Raw genomic sequence first — 19,923 nt, 5'->3', positions numbered from 1 at the left:
CGACCGGAGGCCTCACATCCTTTGAAAACTCCAGAGGTACGCGGAGATCAGTGCCTCCAAAGGAGACGATGCCTGACTCCTCGTGAAACTTGATAGGAGTCCCAGGATTCCTGTGGCACGTGGAAAGGGACCCTTGGTCTCCCGCCTCAGCTGGAGAGGCGTCGCAATTGCCCTGCCAAGCCTCGAGGAGAATCCCGAGTTGTCCCTCGCAACTAGGCAGGAGTCCTGACGTCGCTGAACAAACACGTGGGTGGAAGGGCCATCCCCGTCGTAACTCGAGAATATACCCCAGGTTCCCACCGCAACTCGAGAAGAACCATGAGACTTCCCCCTCGCCGCGAGATGAGGCCCGATTCCCCTGCACTGCGTGCAGAGCAATTCCGTGTTGCACATCACACATGAAAGGAGCCTTGATTTCCTTGATGGCACTCCAGAGAAACCCCAAGAACACTGTTTCAAGGCTAGAGGGATCTTGAGGTCACTGTAGCAACACGAAAGAGCTCCGTGGACCACAAATCAACTCGAGATGAGAGGTTAGTCCCTGGCTTCGACTCCAGAGGAATACCACCTTACCACAAGCACCTCAAGTGGAGGCTTCTCTCAGCTCTAGCTATGTGAGAGGGACCCTGAGTTTGCGGCCTCAAGTGGAATGGACACCGCGATTCCCTGACGCGAAATAAGGCCGGATATCCCTGCAGTGACTTGAATGCAGGCTCGTCTTGCATCTCACAAGACGAAAGGATGTCTGAATCCCCTGTGGAGACCACAGAGAATGACCTAGTTCCCCACCTCATCGCGACCGGAGGCCTCACATCCTTTGAAAACTCCAGAGGTACGCGGAGATCAGTGCCTCCAAAGGAGACGATGCCTGACTCCTCGTGAAACTTGATAGGAGTCCCAGGATTCCTGTGGCACGTGGAAAGGGACACTTGGTCTCCCGCCTCACATGGAGAGGCGTCCCAATTGCCCTGCCAAGCCTCGAGGAGAATCCCGAGTTGTCCCTCGCAACTAGGCAGGAGTCCTGACGTCGCTGAACAAACACGTGGGTGGAAGGGCCATCCCCGTCGTAACTCGAGAATATACCCCAAGTTCCCGCCGCAACTTGAGAAAAACCATGAGACTTCCCCCTCGCCGCGAGATGAGGCCCGATTCCCCTGCACTGCGTGCAGAGCAATTCCGTGTTGCACATCACAAATGAAAGGAGCCTTGATTTCCTTGATGGCACTCCAGAGAAACCCCAAGAACACTGTTTCGAGGTTGAGGGATCCTGAGGTCACTGTAGCAACACGAAAGAGCTCCGTGGACCAAAAATCAACACGAGATGAGAGGTTAGTCCCTGGCTTCGACTCCAGAGGAATACCACCTTACCACAAGCACCTCAAGAGGAGGCTTCTCTCAGCTCTATGTATGTGAGAGTGACCCTGAGTTTGCGGCCTCAAGTGGAATGGAGACCGCGATGCCCTGACTCGAAATAAGGCCGGATATCCCTGCAGTGACTTGAATGCAGGCTCGTCTTGCATCTCCCAAGACGAAAGGATGTCTGAATCCCCTGTGGAGACCACAGAGAATGACCTAGTTCCCCACCTCATCGCGACCGGAGGCCGCACATCCTTTGAAAACTCCAGAGGTACGCGGAGATCAGTGCCTCCAAAGGAGACGATGCCTGACTCCTCGTGAAACTTGATAGGAGTCCCAGGATTCCTGTGGCACGTGGAAAGGGACCCTTGGTCTCCAGCCTCAGCTGGAGAGGCGTCCCAATTGCCCTGCCAAGCCTCGAGGAGAATCCCGAGTTGTCCCTCGCAACTAGGCAGGAGTCCTGACGGCGCTGAACAAACACGTGTGTGGAAGGGCCATACCCGTCGTAACTCGAGAATATACCCCAGGTTCCCGCCGCAACTCGATAAAAACCATGAGACTTCCCCTTCGCCGCGAGATGAGGCCCGATTCCCCTGCACTGCGTGCAGAGCAATTCCGTGTTACACATCACACATGAAAGGAGCCTTGATTTCCATGATGGCACTCCAGAGAAACCCCAAGAACACTGTTTCAAGGTTGAGGGATCCTGAGGTCACTGTAGCAACACGAAAAAGCTCCGAGGACCATGAATCAACTCGAGATGAGAGGTTAGTCCCTGGCTTCGACTCCAGAGGAATACCACTTTACCACAAGCACCTCAAGAGGAGGCTTCTCTCAGCTCTAGGTATGTGAGAGGGACCCTGATTTTGCGGCCTCAAGTGGAATGGAGACCGCGATGCCCTGACTCGATATAAGGCTGGATATCCCTGCAGTGACTTGAATGCAGGCTCGTCTTGCATCTCCCAAGACGAAAGGATGTCTGATTCCCTTGTGGAGACCACAGAGAAAGACCTAGTTTCCCACCTCATCGCGACCGGAGGCCTCACATCCTTTGAAAACTCCAGAGGTACGCGGAGATCAGGGCCTCCAAAGGAGACGATGCCTGACTCCTCGTGAAACTTGATAGGAGTCACAGGATTCCTGTGGCACGTGGAAAGGGACCCTTGGTCTCCCGCCTCAGCTGGAGAGGCGTCCCAATTGCCCTGCCAAGCCTCGAGGAGAATCCCGAGTGGTCCCTCGCAACTAGGCAGGAGTCCTGCCGTCGCTGAACTAAAACGTGTGTGGAAGGGCCATCCCCGTCGTAACTCGAGAATATACCCAGGTTCCCGTAGCAACTCGATAAAAACCATGAGACTTCCCCCTCGCCGCGAGATGAGGCCCGATTCCCCTGCACTGCGTGCAGAGCAATTCTGTGTTGCACATCACACATGAAAGGAGCCTTGATTTCCTTGATGGCACTCTAGAGAAACCCCAAGAACACTGTTTCAAGGTTGAGGGATCCTGAGGTCACTGTAGCAACACGAAAGAGCTCTGTGGACCAAAAATCAACTCGAGATGAGAGGTTAGTCCCTGGCTTCGACTCCAGAGGAATACCACCTTACCACAAGCACCTCAAGAGGTCGCTTCTCTCAGCTCTATGTATGTGAGAGGGACCCTGAGTTTGCGGCCTCAAGTGGAATGGAGACCGCGATGCCCTGACTCGAAATAAGGCCGGATATCCCTGCAGTGACTTGAATGCAGGCTCGTCTTGCATCTCCCAAGATGAAAGTATGTCTGAATCCCCTGTGGAGACCACAGAGAAAGACCTAGTTCCCCACCTCATCGTGACCGGAGGCCTCACATCCTTTGAAAACTCCAGAGGTATGCGGAGATCAGTGCCTCCAAAGGAGACGATGCCTGACTTCTCGTGAAACTTGATAGGAGTCCCAGGATTCCTGTGGCACGTGGAAAGGGACCCTTGGTCTCCCGCCTCAGCTGGAGAGGCGTCCCAATTGCCCTGCCAAGCCTCGAGGAGAATCCCGAGTTGTCCCTCGCAACTAGGCAGGAGTCCTGACGTCGCTGAACAAACACGTGGGTGGAAGGGCCATCCCCGTCGTAACTCGAGAATATACCCCAGGTTCCCGACGTAACTCGAGAAAAACCATGAGACTTCCCCCTCGCCGCGAAATGAGGCCCGATTCCCCTGCACTGCGTGCAGAGCAATTCCGGGTTGCACATCACACATGAAAGGAGCCTTGATTTCCTTGATGGCACTCCAGAGAAACCCCAAGAACACTGTTTCAAGGTTGAGGGATCCTGAGGTCACTGTAGCAACACGAAAGAGCTCCGTGGACCAAAAATCAACTCGAGATGAGAGGTGAGTCCCTGGCTTCGACTCCAGAGGAATACCACCTTACCACAAGCACCTCAAGAGGAGGCTTCTCTCAGCTCTAGGTATGTGAGAGGGACCCTGAGTTTGCGGCCTCAAGTGGAATGGAGACCGCGATTCCCTGACTCGAAATAAGGCCGGATATCCCTGCAGTGACTTGAATGCAGGCTCGTCTTGCATCTCCCAAGACGAAAGGATGTCTGAATCCCCTGTGGTGACCACAGAGAATGACCTAGTTCCCCACCTCATCGCGACCGGAGGCCTCACATCCTTTGAAAACTCCAGAGGTACGTGGAGATCAGTGCCTCCAAAGGAGACGATGCCTGACTCCTCGTGAAACTTGATAGGAGTCACAGGATTCCTGTGGCACGTGGAAAGGGATATTTGGCCTCCTGCCTCAGCTGGAGAGGCGTCGCAATTGCCCTGCTAAGCCTCGAGGAGAATCCCGAGTTGTCCCTCGCAACTAGGCAGGAGTCCTGACTTCGCTGAACAAACACATGGGTGGAAGGGCCATCCCAGTCGTAACTCGAGAATATACCCCAGGTTCCCGCCGCAACTCGAGAAAAACCATGAGACTTCCCCCTCGCCGCGAGATGAGGCCCGATTCCCCTTCACTGCGTGCAGAGCAATTCCGTGTTGCACATCACACATGAAAGGAGCCTTGATTTCCTTGATGGCACTCCAGAGAAACCCCAAGAACACTGTTTCAAGGCTGGAGGGATCCTGAGGTCCCTGTAGCAGCACGAAAGAGCTCCGTGGACCATGAATCAACTCGAGATGAGAGGTTAGTCCCTGGCTTCGACTCTCGAGGAATACCACCTTATCACAAGCACCTCAAGAGGAGGCTTCTCTCAGCTCTAGGTATGTGAGAGGGACCCTGAGTTTGCGGCCTCAAGTGGAATGGACACCGCGATGCCCTGACGCGAAATACGGCCGGATATCCCTGCAGTGACTTGAATGCAGGCTCGTCTTGCATCTCCCAAGACGAAAGGATGTCTGAATCCCCTGTGGAGACCACAGAGAAAGACCTAGTTCCCCACCTCATCGCGACCGGAGGCCTCACATCCTTTGAAAACTCCAGAGGTACGCGGAGATCAGTGCCTCCAAAGGAGATGATGCCTGACTCCTCGTGAAACTTGATAGGAGTCCCAGGATTCCTGTGGCACGTGGAAAGGGACCCTTGGTCTCCCGCCTCAGCTGGAGAGGCGTCGCAATTGCCCTGCCAAGCCTCGACGAGAATCCCGAGTTGTCCCTCGCAACTAGGCAGGAGTCCTGACGTCGCTGAACAAACACGTGGGTGGAAGGGCCATCCCCGTCGTAACTCGAGAATATACCCCAGGTTCCCGCCGCAACTCGAGAAAAACCATGAGACTTCCCCCTCGCCGCGAGATGAGGCCCGATTCCCCTGCACTGCGTGCAGAGCAATTCCGTGTTGCACATCACACATGAAAGGAGCCTTGATTTCCTTGATGGCACTCCAGAGAAACCCCAAGAACACTGTTTCAAGGCTAGAGGGATCTTGAGGTCCCTGTAGCAGCACGAAAGAGCTCCGTGGACCACAAATCAACTCGAGATGAGAGGTTAGTCCCTGGCTTCGACTCCAGAGAAATACCACCTTACCACAAGCACCTCAAGAGGAGGCTTCTCTCAGCTCTAGCTATGTGAGAGGGACCCTGAGTTTGCGGCCTCAAGTGGAATGGACACCGCGATTCCCTGACGCGAAATAAGGCCGGATATCCCTGCAGTGACTTGAATGCAGGCTCGTCTTGCATCTCACAAGACGAAAGGATGTCTGAATCCCCTGTGGAGACCACAGAGAATGACCTAGTTCCCCACCTCATCGAGACCGGAGGCCTCACATCCTTTGAAAACTCCAGAGGTACGCGGAGATCAGTGCCTCCAAAGGAGACGATGCCTGACTCCTCGTGAAACTTGATAGGAGTCCCAGGATTCCTGTGGCACGTGGAAAGGGTCCCTTGGTCTCCCGCCTCAGCTGGAGAGGCGTCCCAATTCCCCTGCCAAGCCTCGAGGAGAATCCCGAGTTGTCCCTCGCAACTAGGCAGGAGTCCTGACGTCGCTGAACAAACACGTGGGTGGAAGGGCCATCCCCGTCGTAACTCGAGAATATACCCCAAGTTCCCGCCGCAACTTGAGAAAAACCATGAGACTTCCCCCTCGCCGCGAGATGAGGCCCGATTCCCCTGCACTGCGTGCAGAGCAATTCCGTGTTGCACATCACACATGAAAGGAGCCTTGATTTCCTTGATGGCACTCCAGAGAAACCCCAAGAACACTGTTTCAAGGCTAGAGGGATCTTGAGGTCACTGTAGCAACACGAAAGAGCTCCGTGGACCACAAATCAACTCGAGATGAGAGGTTAGTCCCTGGCTTCGACTCCAGAGGAATACCACCTTACCACAAGCACCTCAAGTGGAGGCTTCTCTCAGCTCTAGCTATGTGAGAGGGACCCTGAGTTTGCGGCCTCAAGTGGAATGGACACCGCGATTCCCTGACGCGAAATAAGGCCGGATATCCCTGCAGTGACTTGAATGCAGGCTCGTCTTGCATCTCACAAGACGAAAGGATGTCTGAATCCCCTGTGGAGACCACAGAGAATGACCTAGTTCCCCACCTCATCGCGACCGGAGGCCTCACATCCTTTGAAAACTCCAGAGGTACGCGGAGATCAGTGCCTCCAAAGGAGACGATGCCTGACTCCTCGTGAAACTTGATAGGAGTCCCAGGATTCCTGTGGCACGTGGAAAGGGACACTTGGTCTCCCGCCTCACATGGAGAGGCGTCCCAATTGCCCTGCCAAGCCTCGAGGAGAATCCCGAGTTGTCCCTCGCAACTAGGCAGGAGTCCTGACGTCGCTGAACAAACACGTGGGTGGAAGGGCCATCCCCGTCGTAACTCGAGAATATACCCCAAGTTCCCGCCGCAACTTGAGAAAAACCATGAGACTTCCCCCTCGCCGCGAGATGAGGCCCGATTCCCCTGCACTGCGTGCAGAGCAATTCCGTGTTGCACATCACAAATGAAAGGAGCCTTGATTTCCTTGATGGCACTCCAGAGAAACCCCAAGAACACTGTTTCGAGGTTGAGGGATCCTGAGGTCACTGTAGCAACACGAAAGAGCTCCGTGGACCAAAAATCAACACGAGATGAGAGGTTAGTCCCTGGCTTCGACTCCAGAGGAATACCACCTTACCACAAGCACCTCAAGAGGAGGCTTCTCTCAGCTCTATGTATGTGAGAGTGACCCTGAGTTTGCGGCCTCAAGTGGAATGGAGACCGCGATGCCCTGACTCGAAATAAGGCCGGATATCCCTGCAGTGACTTGAATGCAGGCTCGTCTTGCATCTCCCAAGACGAAAGGATGTCTGAATCCCCTGTGGAGACCACAGAGAATGACCTAGTTCCCCACCTCATCGCGACCGGAGGCCGCACATCCTTTGAAAACTCCAGAGGTACGCGGAGATCAGTGCCTCCAAAGGAGACGATGCCTGACTCCTCGTGAAACTTGATAGGAGTCCCAGGATTCCTGTGGCACGTGGAAAGGGACCCTTGGTCTCCAGCCTCAGCTGGAGAGGCGTCCCAATTGCCCTGCCAAGCCTCGAGGAGAATCCCGAGATGTCCCTCGCAACTAGGCAGGAGTCCTGACGGCGCTGAACAAACACGTGTGTGGAAGGGCCATACCCGTCGTAACTCGAGAATATACCCCAGGTTCCCGCCGCAACTCGATAAAAACCATGAGACTTCCCCTTCGCCGCGAGATGAGGCCCGATTCCCCTGCACTGCGTGCAGAGCAATTCCGTGTTACACATCACACATGAAAGGAGCCTTGATTTCCATGATGGCACTCCAGAGAAACCCCAAGAACACTGTTTCAAGGTTGAGGGATCCTGAGGTCACTGTAGCAACACGAAAAAGCTCCGAGGACCATGAATCAACTCGAGATGAGAGGTTAGTCCCTGGCTTCGACTCCAGAGGAATACCACTTTACCACAAGCACCTCAAGAGGAGGCTTCTCTCAGCTCTAGGTATGTGAGAGGGACCCTGATTTTGCGGCCTCAAGTGGAATGGAGACCGCGATGCCCTGACTCGATATAAGGCTGGATATCCCTGCAGTGACTTGAATGCAGGCTCGTCTTGCATCTCCCAAGACGAAAGGATGTCTGATTCCCTTGTGGAGACCACAGAGAAAGACCTAGTTTCCCACCTCATCGCGACCGGAGGCCTCACATCCTTTGAAAACTCCAGAGGTACGCGGAGATCAGGGCCTCCAAAGGAGACGATGCCTGACTCCTCGTGAAACTTGATAGGAGTCACAGGATTCCTGTGGCACGTGGAAAGGGACCCTTGGTCTCCCGCCTCAGCTGGAGAGGCGTCCCAATTGCCCTGCCAAGCCTCGAGGAGAATCCCGAGTGGTCCCTCGCAACTAGGCAGGAGTCCTGCCGTCGCTGAACTAAAACGTGTGTGGAAGGGCCATCCCCGTCGTAACTCGAGAATATACCCAGGTTCCCGTAGCAACTCGATAAAAACCATGAGACTTCCCCCTCGCCGCGAGATGAGGCCCGATTCCCCTGCACTGCGTGCAGAGCAATTCTGTGTTGCACATCACACATGAAAGGAGCCTTGATTTCCTTGATGGCACTCTAGAGAAACCCCAAGAACACTGTTTCAAGGTTGAGGGATCCTGAGGTCACTGTAGCAACACGAAAGAGCTCTGTGGACCAAAAATCAACTCGAGATGAGAGGTTAGTCCCTGGCTTCGACTCCAGAGGAATACCACCTTACCACAAGCACCTCAAGAGGTCGCTTCTCTCAGCTCTATGTATGTGAGAGGGACCCTGAGTTTGCGGCCTCAAGTGGAATGGAGACCGCGATGCCCTGACTCGAAATAAGGCCGGATATCCCTGCAGTGACTTGAATGCAGGCTCGTCTTGCATCTCCCAAGATGAAAGTATGTCTGAATCCCCTGTGGAGACCACAGAGAAAGACCTAGTTCCCCACCTCATCGTGACCGGAGGCCTCACATCCTTTGAAAACTCCAGAGGTATGCGGAGATCAGTGCCTCCAAAGGAGACGATGCCTGACTTCTCGTGAAACTTGATAGGAGTCCCAGGATTCCTGTGGCACGTGGAAAGGGACACTTGGTCTCCCGCCTCAGCTGGAGAGGCGTCCCAATTGCCCTGCCAAGCCTCGAGGAGAATCCCGAGTTGTCCCTCGCAACTAGGCAGGAGTCCTGACGTCGCTGAACAAACACGTGGGTGGAAGGGCCATCCCCGTCGTAACTCGAGAATATACCCCAGGTTCCCGACGTAACTCGAGAAAAACCATGAGACTTCCCCCTCGCCGCGAAATGAGGCCCGATTCCCCTGCACTGCGTGCAGAGCAATTCCGGGTTGCACATCACACATGAAAGGAGCCTTGATTTCCTTGATGGCACTCCAGAGAAACCCCAAGAACACTGTTTCAAGGTTGAGGGATCCTGAGGTCACTGTAGCAACACGAAAGAGCTCCGTGGACCAAAAATCAACTCGAGATGAGAGGTGAGTCCCTGGCTTCGACTCCAGAGGAATACCACCTTACCACAAGCACCTCAAGAGGAGGCTTCTCTCAGCTCTAGGTATGTGAGAGGGACCCTGAGTTTGCGGCCTCAAGTGGAATGGAGACCGCGATTCCCTGACTCGAAATAAGGCCGGATATCCCTGCAGTGACTTGAATGCAGGCTCGTCTTGCATCTCCCAAGACGAAAGGATGTCTGAATCCCCTGTGGTGACCACAGAGAATGACCTAGTTCCCCACCTCATCGCGACCGGAGGCCTCACATCCTTTGAAAACTCCAGAGGTACGTGGAGATCAGTGCCTCCAAAGGAGACGATGCCTGACTCCTCGTGAAACTTGATAGGAGTCACAGGATTCCTGTGGCACGTGGAAAGGGATATTTGGCCTCCTGCCTCAGCTGGAGAGGCGTCGCAATTGCCCTGCTAAGCCTCGAGGAGAATCCCGAGTTGTCCCTCGCAACTAGGCAGGAGTCCTGACTTCGCTGAACAAACACATGGGTGGAAGGGCCATCCCAGTCGTAACTCGAGAATATACCCCAGGTTCCCGCCGCAACTCGAGAAAAACCATGAGACTTCCCCCTCGCCGCGAGATGAGGCCCGATTCCCCTTCACTGCGTGCAGAGCAATTCCGTGTTGCACATCACACATGAAAGGAGCCTTGATTTCCTTGATGGCACTCCAGAGAAACCCCAAGAACACTGTTTCAAGGCTGGAGGGATCCTGAGGTCCCTGTAGCAGCACGAAAGAGCTCCGTGGACCATGAATCAACTCGAGATGAGAGGTTAGTCCCTGGCTTCGACTCTCGAGGAATACCACCTTATCACAAGCACCTCAAGAGGAGGCTTCTCTCAGCTCTAGGTATGTGAGAGGGACCCTGAGTTTGCGGCCTCAAGTGGAATGGACACCGCGATGCCCTGACGCGAAATACGGCCGGATATCCCTGCAGTGACTTGAATGCAGGCTCGTCTTGCATCTCCCAAGACGAAAGGATGTCTGAATCCCCTGTGGAGACCACAGAGAAAGACCTAGTTCCCCACCTCATCGCGACCGGAGGCCTCACATCCTTTGAAAACTCCAGAGGTACGCGGAGATCAGTGCCTCCAAAGGAGATGATGCCTGACTCCTCGTGAAACTTGATAGGAGTCCCAGGATTCCTGTGGCACGTGGAAAGGGACCCTTGGTCTCCCGCCTCAGCTGGAGAGGCGTCGCAATTGCCCTGCCAAGCCTCGACGAGAATCCCGAGTTGTCCCTCGCAACTAGGCAGGAGTCCTGACATCGCTGAACAAACACGTGGGTGGAAGGGCCATCCCCGTCGTAACTCGAGAATATACCCCAGGTTCCCGCCGCAACTCGAGAAAAACCATGAGACTTCCCCCTCGCCGCGAGATGAGGCCCGATTCCCCTGCACTGCGTGCAGAGCAATTCCGTGTTGCACATCACACATGAAAGGAGCCTTGATTTCCTTGATGGCACTCCAGAGAAACCCCAAGAACACTGTTTCAAGGCTAGAGGGATCTTGAGGTCCCTGTAGCAGCACGAAAGAGCTCCGTGGACCACAAATCAACTCGAGATGAGAGGTTAGTCCCTGGCTTCGACTCCAGAGAAATACCACCTTACCACAAGCACCTCAAGAGGAGGCTTCTCTCAGCTCTAGCTATGTGAGAGGGACCCTGAGTTTGCGGCCTCAAGTGGAATGGACACCGCGATTCCCTGACGCGAAATAAGGCCGGATATCCCTGCAGTGACTTGAATGCAGGCTCGTCTTGCATCTCACAAGACGAAAGGATGTCTGAATCCCCTGTGGAGACCACAGAGAATGACCTAGTTCCCCACCTCATCGAGACCGGAGGCCTCACATCCTTTGAAAACTCCAGAGGTACGCGGAGATCAGTGCCTCCAAAGGAGACGATGCCTGACTCCTCGTGAAACTTGATAGGAGTCCCAGGATTCCTGTGGCACGTGGAAAGGGTCCCTTGGTCTCCCGCCTCAGCTGGAGAGGCGTCCCAATTCCCCTGCCAAGCCTCGAGGAGAATCCCGAGTTGTCCCTCGCAACTAGGCAGGAGTCCTGACGTCGCTGAACAAACACGTGGGTGGAAGGGCCATCCCCGTCGTAACTCGAGAATATACCCCAAGTTCCCGCCGCAACTTGAGAAAAACCATGAGACTTCCCCCTCGCCGCGAGATGAGGCCCGATTCCCCTGCACTGCGTGCAGAGCAATTCCGTGTTGCACATCACAAATGAAAGGAGCCTTGATTTCCTTGATGGCACTCCAGAGAAACCCCAAGAACACTGTTTCGAGGTTGAGGGATCCTGAGGTCACTGTAGCAACACGAAAGAGCTCCGTGGACCAAAAATCAACACGAGATGAGAGGTTAGTCCCTGGCTTCGACTCCAGAGGAATACCACCTTACAACAAGCACCTCAAGAGGAGGCTTCTCTCAGCTCTATGTATGTGAGAGTGACCCTGAGTTTGCGGCCTCAAGTGGAATGGAGACCGCGATGCCCTGACTCGAAATAAGGCCGGATATCCCTGCAGTGACTTGAATGCAGGCTCGTCTTGCATCTCCCAAGACGAAAGGATGTCTGAATCCCCTGTGGAGACCACAGAGAAAGACCTATTTCCCCACCTCATCGCGACCAGAGGCCTCACATCCTTTGAAAACTCCAGAGGTACGCGGAGATCAGTGCCTCCAAAGGAGACGATGCCTGACTCCTCGTGAAACTTGATAGGAGTCCCAGGATTTCTGTGGCACGTGGAAAGGGACCCTTGGTCTCCCGCCTCAGCTGAAGAGGCTTCCCAATTGCCCTGCCAAGCCTCGAGGGGAATCCCGAGTTGTCCCTCGCAACTAGGCAGGAGTCCTGACGTCGCTGAAGAAACACGTGGGTGGAAGGGCCATCCCCGTCGTAACTCGAGAATATACCCCAGGTTCCCGCCGCAACTCGAGAAAAACCATGAGACTTCCCCCTCGCCGCGAGATGAGGCCCGATTCCCCTGCACTGCGTACAGAGCAATTCCGTGTTGCACATCACACATGAAAGGAGCCTTGATTTCCTTGATGGCACTCCAGAGAAACCCCAAGAACACTGTTTCAAGGCTAGAGGGATCCTGAGGTCACTGTAGCAACATGAAAGAGCTCCGTGGACCAAAAATCAACTCGAGATGAGAGGTTAGTCCCTGGCTTCGACTCCAGAGGAAAACCACCTTACCACAAGCACCTCGAGAGGAGGCTTCTCTCAGCTCTAGGTATGTGAGAGGGACCCTGATTTTGCGGCTTCAAGCGGAATGGACACCGCGATGCCCTGACTCGAAATAAGGCCGGATATCCCTGCAGTGACTTGAATGCAGGCTCGTCTTGCATCTCCCAAGACGAAAGGATGTCTGAATCCCCTGTGGAGACCACAGAGAAAGACCTAGTTCCCCACCTCATCGCGACCGGAGGCCTCACATCCTTTGAAAACTCCAGAGGTACGCGGAGATCAGTGCCTCCAAAGGAGACGATGCCTGACTCCTCGTGAAACTTGATAGGAGTCCCAGGATTCCTGTGGCACGTGGAAAGGGACCCTTGGTCTCCCGCCTCAGATGGAGAGGCGTCCCAATTGCCCTGCCAAGCCTCGAGGAGAATCCCGAGTTGTCCCTCGCAACTAGGCAGGAGTCCTGACGTCGCTGAACTAACACGTGTGTGGAAGGGCCATTCCCGTCGTAACTCAAGAATATACCGCAGGTTCCCGCCGCAACTCGAGAAAAACCATGAGACTTCCCCATCGCCGCGAGATGAGGCCCGATTACCTTGCACTGCGTGCAGATCAATTCCGTGTTGCACATCATACATGAAAGGAGCCTTGATTTCCTTGATGGCACTCCAGAGAATCCTCAAGAACACTGTTTCAAGGTTGAGGGATCCTGAGGTCACTGTAGCAACACGAAAGAGCTTCGTGGACCAAAAATCAACTCGAGATGAGAGGTTAGTCCCTGGCTTCGACTCCAGAGGAATACCACCTTACCACAAGCACCTCAAGATGAGGCTTCTCTCAGCTCTCTGTATGTGAGAGGGACCCTGAGTTTGCGGCCTCAAGTGGAATGGAGACCGCGATGCCCTGACTCGAAATAAGGCCGGATATCCCTGCAGTGACTTGAATGCAGGCTCGTCTTGCATCTCCCAAGACGAAAGGATGTCTGAATCCCCTGTGGAGACCACAGAGAAAGACCTAGTTCCCCACCTCATCGCGACCGGAGGCCTCACATCCTTTGAAAACTCCAGAGGTACGCGGAGATCAGTGCCTCCAAAGGAGACGATGCCTGACTCCTCGTGAAACTTAATAGGAGTCCCAGGATTCCTGTGGCACGTGGAAAGGGACCCTTGGTCTCCAGCCTCAGCTGGAGAGGCGTCCCAATTGCCCTGCCAAGCCTCGAGGAGAATCCCAAGTTGTCCCTCGCAACTAGGCAGGAGTCCTGACATCGCTGAACAAACACGTGGGTGGAAGGGCCATACCCGTCGTACCTCGAGAATATACCCCAGGTTCCCGCCGCAACTCGAGAAAAACCATGAGACTTCCCCCTCGCCGCGAGATGAGGCCCGATACCCCTGCACTGCGTGCAGAGCAATTCCGTGTTGCACATCACACATGAAAGGAGCCTTGATTTCCTTGATGGCACTCCAGAGAATCCCCAAGAACACTGTTTCAAGGTTGAGGGATCCTGAGGTCACTGTAGCAACACGAAAGTGCTCCGTGGACCAAAAATCAACTCGAGATGAGAGGTTAGTCCCTGGCTTCGACTCCAGAGGAATACCACCTTACCACAAACACCTCAAGAGGAGGCTTCTCTCAGCTCTAGCTATGTGAGAGGGACCCTGAGTTTGCGGCCTCAAGTGGAATGGACACCGCGATTCCCTGACGCGAAATAAGGCCGGATATCCCTGCAGTGACTTGAATGCAGGCTCGTCTTGCATCTCACAAGACGAAAGGATGTCTGAATCCCCTGTGGAGACCACAGAGAATGACCTAGTTCCCCACCTCATGGCGACCGGAGGCCGCACATCCTTTGAAAACTCCAGAGGTACGCGGAGATCAGTGCCTCCAAAGGAGACGATGCCTGACTCCTCGTGAAACTTGATAGGAGTCACAGGATTCCTGTGGCACGTGGAAAGGGACCCTTGGTCTCCCGCCTCACCTGGAGAGGCGTCCCAATTGCCCTGCCAAGCCTCGAGGAGAATCCCGAGTTGTCCCTCGCAACTAGGCAGGAGTCCTGCCGTCGCTGAACTAACACGTGTGTGGAAGGGCCATCCCCGTCGTAACTCGAGAATATACCCCAGGTTCCCGACGCAACTCGAGAAAAACCATGAGACTTCCCCCTCGCCGCGAGATGAGGCCAGATTAACCTGCACTGCAAGCAGATCAATTCCGTGTTGCACATCACACATGAAAGGAGCCTTGATTTCCTTGATGGCACTCCAGAGAATCCCCAAGAACACTGTTTCAAGGTTGAGGGATCCTGAGGTCACTGTAGCAACACGAAAGAGCTTCGTGGACCAAAAATCAACTCGAGATGAGAGGTTAGTCCCTGGCTTCGACTCCAGAGGAATACCACCTTACCACAAGCACCTCAAGAGGAGGCTTCTCTCAGCTCTAGGTATGTGAGAGGGACCCTGAGTTTGCGGCCTCAAGTGGAATGGAGACCGCGATGCCCTGCCTCGAAATAAGGCCGGATATCCCTGCAGTGACTTGAATGCAGGCTCGTCTTGCATCTCCCAAGACGAAAGGATGTCTGAATCCCCTGTGGAGACCACAGAGAAAGACCTAGTTCCCCACCTCATCGCGACCGGAGGCCTCACATCCTTTGAAAACTCCAGAGGTACGCGGAGATCAGTGCCTCCAAAGGAGACGATGCCTGACTCCTCGTGAAACTTGATAGGAGTCCCAGGATTCCTGTGGCACGTGGAAAGGGACCCTTGGTCTCCCGCCTCAGCTGGAGAGGCGTCCCAATTGCCCTGCCAAGCCTCGAGGAGAATCCCGAGTTGTCCCTCGCAACTAGGCAGGAGTCCTGACGTCGCTGAACAAACACGTATGTGGAAGGGCCATCCCCGTCGTAACTCGAGAATATACCCCAGGTTCCCGCCGCAACTCGAGAAAAACCATGAGACTTCCCCCTCGCCGCGAGATGAGGCCCGATTCCCCTGCACTGCGTGCAGAGCAATTCCGTGTTACACATCACACATGAAAGGAGCCTTGATTTCCTTGATGGCACTCCAGAGAAACCCCAAGAACACTGTTTCAAGGTTGAGGGATCCTGAGGTCACTGTAGCAACACGAAAGAGCTTCGTGGACCAAAAATAAACTCGAGATGAGAGGTTAGTCCCTGGCTTCGACTCCAGAGGAATACCACCTTACCACAAGCACCTCAAGAGGAGGCTTCTCTCAGCTCTAGCTATGTGAGAGGGACCCTGAGTTTGCGGCCTCAAGTGGAATGGACACCGCGATTCCCTGACGCGAAATAAGGCCGGATATCCCTGCAGTGACTTGAATGCAGGCTCGTCTTGCATCTCCCAAGACGAAAGGATGTCTGAATCCCCTGTGGAGACCACAGAGAATGACCTAGTTCCCCACCTCATCGCGACCGGAGGCCGCACATCCTTTGAAATCTCCAGAGGTACGCGGAGATCAGTGCCTCCAAAGGAGACGATGCCTGACTCCTCGTGAAACTTGATAGGAGTCACAGGATTCCTGTGGCACGTGGAAAGGGACACTTGGTCTCCCGCCTCACCTGGAGAGGCGTCACAATTGCCCTGCCAAGCCTCAAGGAGAATCCCGAATTGTCCCTCGCAACTAGGCAGGAGTCCTGACGTCGCTGAACAAACACGTCAGTGGAAGGGCCATCCCCGTCGTAACTCGAGAATATACCCCAGGTTCCCGCCGCAACTCGAGAAAAACCATGAGACTTCCCCCTCGCCGCGAGATGAGGCCCGATTCCCCTGCACTGCGTGCAGAGCAATTCCGTGTTGCACATCACACATGAAAGGAGCCTTGATTTCCTTGATGGCACTCCAGAGAATCCCCAAGAACATTGTTTCAAGGCTGGAGGGATCCTGAGGTCCCTGTAGCAGCACGAAAGAGCGCCGTGGACCATGAATCAACTCGAGATGAGAGGTTAGTCCCTGGCTTCGACTCCAGAGGAATACCACTTTACCACAAGCACCTCAAGAGGAGGCTTCTCTCAGCTCTAGGTACGTGAGAGGGACCCTGATTTTGCGGCCTCAAGTGGAATGGACACCGCGATGCCCTGACGCGACATAAGGCTGGATATCCCTGCAGTGACTTGAATGCAGGCTCGTCTTGCATCTCCCAAGACGAAAGGATGTCTGATTCCCCTGTGGAGACCACAGAGAAAGACCTAGTTCCCCACCTCATCGCGACCGGAGGCCTCACATCCTTTGAAAACTCCAGAGGTACACGGAGATCAGGGCCTCCAAAGGAGACGATGCCTGACTCCTCGTGAAACTTGATAGGAGTCCCAGGATTCCTGTGGCACGTGGAAAGGGACCCTTGGTCTCCCGCCTCAGCTGGAGAGGCGTCCCAATTGCCCTGCCAAGCCTCGAGGAGAATCCCGAGTGGTCCCTCGCAACTAGGCAGGAGTCCTGCCGTCGCTGAACTAACACGTGTGTGGAAGGGCCATCCCCGTCGTAACTCGAGAATATACCCCAGGTTCCCGTAGCAACTCGATAAAAACCATGAGACTTCCCCCTCGCCGCGAGATGAGGCCCGATTCCCCTGCACTGTGTGCAGAGCAATTCTGTGTTGCACATCACACATGAAAGGAGCCTTGATTTCCTTGATGGCACTCCAGAGAAACCCCAAGAACACTGTTTCAAGGTTGAGGGATCCTGAGGTCACTGTAGCAACACGAAAGAGCTCTGTGGACCAAAAATCAACTCGAGATGAGAGGTTAGTCCCTGGCTTCGACTCCAGAGGAATACCACCTTACCACAAGCACCTCAAGAGGTGGCTTCTCTCAGCTCTATGTATGTGAGAGGGACCCTGAGTTTGCGGCCTCAAGTGGAATGGACACCGCGATGCCCTGACTCGAAATAAGGCCGGATATCCCTGCAGTGACTTGAATGCAGGCTCGTCTTGCATCTCCCAAGATGAAAGTATGTCTGAATCCCCTGTGGAGACCACAGAGAAAGACCTAGTTCCCCACCTCATCGCGACCGGAGGCCTCACATCCTTTGAAAACTCCAGAGGTACGCGGAGATCAGTGCCTCCAAAGGAGACGATGCCTGACTCCTCGTGAAACTTGATAGGAGTCCCAGGATTCCTGTGGCACGTGGAAAGGGACCCTTGGTCTCCCGCCTCAGCTGGAGAGGCGTCGCAATTGCCCTGCCAAGCCTCGAGGAGAATCCCGAGTTGTCCCTCGCAACTAGGCAGGAGTCCTGACGTCGCTGAACAAACACGTGGGTGGAAGGGCCATCCCCGTCGTAACTGGAGAATATACCCCAGGTTCCCGACGCAACTCGAGAAAAACCATGAGACTTCCCCCTCGCCGCGAGATGAGGCCTGATTCCCCTGCACTGCGTGCAGAGCAATTCCGGGTTGCACATCACACATGAAAGGAGCCTTGATTTCCTTGATGGCACTCCAGAGAAACCCCAAGAACACTGTTTCAAGGTTGAGAGATCCTGAGGTCACTGTAGCAACACGAAAGAGCTCCGTGGACCAAAAATCAACTCGAGATGAGAGGTTAGTCCCTGGCTTCGACTCCAGAGGAATACCACCTTACCACAAGCACCTCAAGAGGAGGCTTCTCTCAGCTCTAGCTATGTGAGAGGGACCCTGAGTTTGCGGCCTCAAGTGGAATGGAGACCGCGATTCCCTGACTCGAAAAAAGGCCGGATATCCCTGCAGTGACTTGAATGCAGGCTCGTCTTGCATCTCCCAAGACGAAAGGATGTCTGAATCCCCTGTGGTGACCACAGAGAATGACCTAGTTCCCCACCTCATCGCGACCGGAGGCCTCACATCCTTTGAAAACTCCAGAGGTACGTGGAGATCAGTGCCTCCAAAGGAGACGATGCCTGACTCCTCGTGAAACTTGATAGGAGTCACAGGATTCCTGTGGCACGTGGAAAGGGATATTTGGTCTCCTGCCTCAGCTGGAGAGGCGTCCCAATTGCCCTGCCAAGCCTCGAGGAGAATCCCGAGTTGTCCCTCGCAACTAGGCAGGAGTCCTGACTTCGCTGAACAAACACGTGGGTGGAAGGGCCATCCCAGTCGTAACTCGAGAATATACCCCAGGTTCCCGCCGCAACTCGAGAAAAACCATGAGACTTCCCCCTCGCCGCGAGATGAGGCCCGATTCCCCTTCACTGCGTGCAGAGCAATTCCGTGTTGCACATCACACATGAAAGGAGCCTTGATTTCCTTGATGGCACTCCAGAGAAACCCCAAGAACACTGTTTCAAGGCTAGAGGGATCCTGAGGTCACTGTAGCAACACGAAAGAGCTCCGTGGACCACAAATCAACTCGAGATGAGAGGTTAGTACCTGGCTTCGACTCCAGAGGAATACCACCTTACCACAAGCACCTCAAGAGGAGGCTTCTCTCAGCTCTAGCTATGTGAGAGGGACCCTGACTTTGCGGCCTCAAGTGGAATGGACACCGCGATTCCCTGACGCGAAATAAGGCCGGATATCCCTGCAGTGACATGAATGCAGGCTCGTCTTGCATCTCACAAGACGAAAGGATGTCTGAATCCCCTGTGGAGACCACAGAGAATGACCTAGTTCCCCACCTCATCGCGAACGGAGGCCTCACATCCTTTGAAAACTCCAGAGGTACGCGGAGATCAGTGCCTCCAAAGGAGACGATGCCTGACTCCTCGTGAAACTTGATAGGAGTCCCAGGATTCCTGTGGCACGTGGAAAGGGACACTTGGTCTCCCGCCTCAGCTGGAGAGGCGTCCCAATTCCCCTGCCAAGCCTCGAGGAGAATCCCGAGTTGTCCCTCGCAACTAGGCAGGAGTCCTGACGTCGCTGAACAAACACGTGGGTGGAAGGGCCATCCCCGTCGTAACTCGAGAATATACCCCAAGTTTCCGCCGCAACTCGAGAAAAACCATGAGACTTCCCCCTCGCCGCGAGATGAGGCCCTATTCCCCTGCACTGCGTGCAGAGCAATTCCGTGTTGCACATCACAAATGAAAGGAACCTTGATTTCCTTGATGGCACTCCAGAGAAACCCCAAGAACACTGTTTCGAGGTTGAGGGATCCTGAGGTCACTGTAGCAACACGAAAGAGCTCCGTGGACCAAAAATCAACTCGAGATGAGAGGTGAGTCCCTGGCTTCGACTCCAGAGGAATACCACCTTACCACAAGCACCTCAAGAGGAGGCTTCTCTCAGCTCTAGGTATGTGAGAGGGACCCTGAGTTTGCGGCCTCAAGTGGAATGGAGACCGCGATTCCCTGACTCGAAATAAGGCCGGATATCCCTGCAGTGACTTGAATGCAGGCTCGTCTTGCATCTCCCAAGACGAAAGGATGTCTGAATCCCCTGTGGTGACCACAGAGAATGACCTAGTTCCCCACCTCATCGCGACCGGAGGCCTCACATCCTTTGAAAACTCCAGAGGTACG

Source organism: Cervus elaphus, chromosome 10 (genome assembly GCF_910594005.1).
Source record: "Cervus elaphus chromosome 10, mCerEla1.1, whole genome shotgun sequence".
NCBI classification, from domain to species: domain Eukaryota; kingdom Metazoa; phylum Chordata; class Mammalia; order Artiodactyla; family Cervidae; genus Cervus; species Cervus elaphus.
This window is presented reverse-complemented; position numbering follows the sequence as displayed.